Here is a 4,724-nt window from a genome sequence, read left to right on the forward strand (position 1 = left end):
ATTATTTTAATAAGGTAATAAATCATTCTAACATATAATTCATTGAATTCGTATATTAGATCTCAATCATAATAATTGTTTAGCTTGCACAAAATTAGTAATCAATTATTCTAAAAAAAAATCTAATATGTCATAATTGTAATAAAAGATTTAATGAATTATATATTGCTAACAATCCAAAGAAGTGTCTATTAAATCTTTTATTACAATTGTGACATATTAGATTTAATTACAATAATTGTTTAGCTAGCACAAAATTAGTAATCAATTATTCTAAAAAAAAGATAATAATTTGCTTAACCTCCAAGAGGTTTATCATACCTCCATTTGGACTCCTCGAGGAGTAATTTCGAGATCATATTCAAATGAAAAATTTAAAAATTGGTTAATACATAATAATTAATTCATTGAATTGACAAATTAGATCTCGATTAAAATAATTATCTTACTTGCACAAAATTAGTAATCAATTATTCTAATAAGATAATAAATCATTCTAATATGTGATTAATTGAATTGTCATATTAGATCTCAATCACAATAATTATTTTGCTAGCACAAAATAAGCAATCAATTATTCTAATAAGGTAATAAATCATTCTAATATATAATTCATTAAATTGACATATTAGATCTCAATCATAATAATTATTTTGCTAGCACAAAATTAGCAATCAATTATTCTAATAAAGTAATAAATTATTTTAATATATAATTTATTGAATTGACATACTAGATCTCAATTGCAATAATTATTTTGGTAGCACAAAATTAGCAATCAATTATTCTGATAAGGTAATAAATCATTCTAATATATAATTATTGAATTGACATATTAGATCTCAGTCACAATAATTGTTTAGTTAGCACAAAATTAGTAATCAATTATTCTAAAAAAATCTAATATGTTACAATTGTAATAAAGAATTTAATGAATTATATATTGCTAACAATCCAAGAAAGTGTCTATTTATTTTTGTTAGTTATATATGATTCATTAAATCCTTTATTGCAATTATGACATATTAGATTTTAATTAAAATAATTGTTTAGCTAGCACAAAAGTAGTAATTATTCTTAAAAAAGATAATAATTTGCTTAACCTCCAAGAGGTTTATCTAACTCCATTTGAACTCCTAAAAGAGTAATTTTCAGATCTCATTCAAACGAAAAATTTAGAAATTAGTTAATCCATAATAATTAATTCATTGAATTGACAAATTAGTTCTCAATTACAATCATTTACTTGCTAGCACAAAATTAGTAATCAATTATTCTAATAAAAAATATTCAAGAAACTTATTTTCTTCAAAATTAAAGTGTAGATTCAGAATTAAGGTAAGGAATAAGAAATATGAAAATAAGGACTTCTGTTTGTAAAATTTGTGAAAAATGTCCCTGAGGCCTTCTCGATCAAGTTCTTTGATCATGCGCATTCCTTGATTCTAGTGACCAATTGAATATGGGAGAAGGTCTTGTTCTATCTTGAGAGAGGGGACAACCAGACAACAGAACTGCAGGTAATAAATCATTCTAATATATAATTCATTGAATTGAAATATTAGATCTCAATCACAATAATTATTTTGCTAGCACAAAATTAGCAATCAATTATTCTAATATGATAATAAATCATTCTAATATATAATTTATTGAATTGACATATTAGATCTCAATAATAATAATTGTTTTGCCAGCATAAAATTAGCAATCAATTATTCTAATAATGTAATAAATCATTCTAATATATAATTCATTGAATTAACATATTAAATTTCAATCACAATAATTATTTTGCTAGCACAAAATTAGCAATCAATTATTCTAATAAGGTAATAAATCATTCTAATATATAATTCATTGAATTGACATATTAGATTTCAATTACTATAATTCTTTAGCTAGCACTAAATTAATAATTAAGTATTGTTGATTTTGTGCTAGCGATACAATTATTGTAATTGAGATCTAATTTATCAATTCAATAAAGTAATTATTATATATTAACCAATTTCTGAATTTTTTATTTGAATGGGATCTGTAAATTACTCCTTGAGGAGTCCAAATGGAGGTATAATAAACCTCTTGGAGGTTAAACACTTTCATAGGAATATATCAATATCAATCTCTCCTCTTTTCCTTTATCCACTGCTCCACGTGAAGTATTTCTGTACATCATAAACATAAACAAACTACTAAGATCACCTCTTCATCCTCACCCACTCCATCGTTCAGTTATCAAACCTGTAACAATGAGGATGTCAGGAGGTGTGATTATCTGCCTTCTAATTGTGATCATGGATGTAGTTGCTGGTATACTAGGGATCGAAGCTGAGATAGCTCAAAACAAGGTACTTCTTCTTCTTCTTCATTTTTCTATATATTTGATTTATGACTGCAGAAAAACTTAAAGTAACCTTAACAAGAACAACCGAAGAACAAGACATCATAATTCTGTCCCTAAGACAAGAATTGATGATTTTTGTAGTTATGATGCAATTGATCAACAAATGCGTCTTCGATCATAATGTTACTTATGCTTTTGAGTCTTGTTGCAGGGGAAGCACCTGAGGGTGTTCTTTGTTGAGTGCAAAGAGCCAGTCCATGAGGCTTACAAGCTTGGACTCGCAGCAGCTGGGCTTCTGGCATTAGCTCATGCCGTCGCGAATGTACTTGGTGGATGCATGTGTATTCGCTCCAGATCTTTGAACAAGAAAATGGCTGCAGCCACCCTGATTGTGTCGTGGTAATTTTCCTGCCTCCAATATCTACTAGTGTGGATTTCTTCGCAAGGGTAGGAAAAAAAAAAGGACAGAACACCAGAAGAAAACAAAAAATAAATAGACAAACATATAGAAAAAAAGAAAAAAAAAAAAAGAAAGAATATCTCTCTTTGCATGGGCAATATATATAAATCTAAACGAACCAAGTAAGTTAACATCGAGTATACTCAATCAATGCGCAATGTACATAACTTCTATATGAGATTTTTCTTAACAAAAAAATTTCAATGAGTAGCCTATTTTATACAATCCAATAAAGTTATCGGCCTTCGGAAGAATTTGGAATAACATCAAAAATATTCTCTACTCTCTTCCTATTGTCTGATTTTTATTGGGGTTCTTATCATCCATCCCTATGCTTTCTAATACATATTAGACATTATAGGGCTTTCCCCTGGATTAACTGCTAATTTACATAGAATCCCCTGTGAATATTGTTGTTCTGGTCTTGAAAGTGCTAGATCATGGAGAATATTGTTGATATCTAGATTTTAAATTGAGATTTCAGCTTTGCTAAATTTCCTCGTCATTGTTACTGACTCTATACTAAAAGCTCAACACTTTGATCAGGATCATCGTTATAGTCGGATCCACAATGTTGGTCATAGGAGCGAGGTCTAACTCCAAGTCAAGAGTTTCTTGTGGCTTTTCCCATCACCGTTTCCTTTCCATTGGCGGGATCTTGTGCTTCGTTCATGGACTATTTTGTAGCTTATTATGTTTCTGCTGACGCAACCAAGCGAGAATCAGAAAAGATATACGAGGACAAAAGATCTCGTTGAAGTCCAACCTTGATCGCCCACTATTCAAGTTCTGAGAGAAACTGCAATGAAATACACTAGGTTTCCAGTGTGTTTTGTTTCAACATTTTCTTTTTTTTATGAAGCAAGAAGATAGGCTAGCTCAAAAAAAAAAAAATCTCACAAATCAATATGAGGTATCATTTGTTCGTCAGATTTTCCAAGTATCCTTTTGGAGCCTTCTGTGTGGATATTTTATGTTATGAGTATTTATTGCATTCTTGGTTTGGACAATTTGCATTCTTATATTTTTTAAGCTCCTTATACATTAAACTTGGAAGAGGGCCAGTCTTGGCATATCATTAAGGTTGCTCTACAGTAACCTGGGTGCTACGTGTTCAATGAAAACAGCCTCTTCATATATATTTCACCTCTCTCTTTCATTCAAAAAAAATATATATTTCACCTTTCTTTAACTCCGTAGTGACAGAAGCCTTTTGCACCAAAATATCCTTTTCTTATTAACTAACTATACTGATGAATGAGATTGAAGTAAGGGGTGATAGAAGAGCCAAGAAGTTGCAACTGAATGTTGGTCAGAAACACCACAATGTAAGCACTGCATATTTTTGGGGGAAACTACTTGTGGATTTCAGAGGTTACAAAATGATGGGGTTTTTTTTTTTGGTGTCATCATTGCAAAGCAGAAGAGCAAAAGGTGAAGCTGAGCAGTGCTTTGCTTCTAGCTTCAAAGCTCGATTACCATTTTACACCCAGTTTTTTGACCGTCGGTATTTAACTTTTAGTCCTGCAAATACTTATATAGGTTTGCAAATACTCGATTAGTTCTTATACATAGTTGTATTATTCCTGCACACACTTATCCATATGCATAGTTATTTGCAGTTATATGTCGAGTCAGGTATAAATGTGTAGGACCAAGAACTAAAAATTAAACAGAATTATGGCACATGAATTAGACATTGGGTCAAGAGGAATTAAATATCTAATGGTGGTCAATCAAGGGACTATGTGCCAATTGCCTCTTTATATCTCACCTATTTCATGGTAAATGTGTCGTCAATCAATAATATATAGTGTGGTTGCCCGTTAGCAGAGAGCTCTTAGGAATCAGGTCAAAATTATCTAAAGCTGATCATTGGCCGGTCTTGGGCACAGAAAATGTCAAATTTTATATAGG

At 30.3% G+C, this 4,724-nt stretch overlaps 1 pseudogene; it reads left to right on the top strand.

The window, feature by feature from the left end:
• The first annotated feature begins 2,242 nt into the window (after window positions 1-2,242).
• Window positions 2,243-4,333, top strand: LOC120108595 (protein DESIGUAL 2-like; annotated as a pseudogene).
• Window positions 4,334-4,724: the final 391 nt, after the last annotated feature.

Source organism: Phoenix dactylifera, chromosome 9, assembly GCF_051530095.1.
Source record: "Phoenix dactylifera cultivar Ajwa chromosome 9, Ajwa_hap1_PhDact_Kaust_v1.1, whole genome shotgun sequence".
NCBI lineage: Eukaryota > Viridiplantae > Streptophyta > Magnoliopsida > Arecales > Arecaceae > Phoenix > Phoenix dactylifera.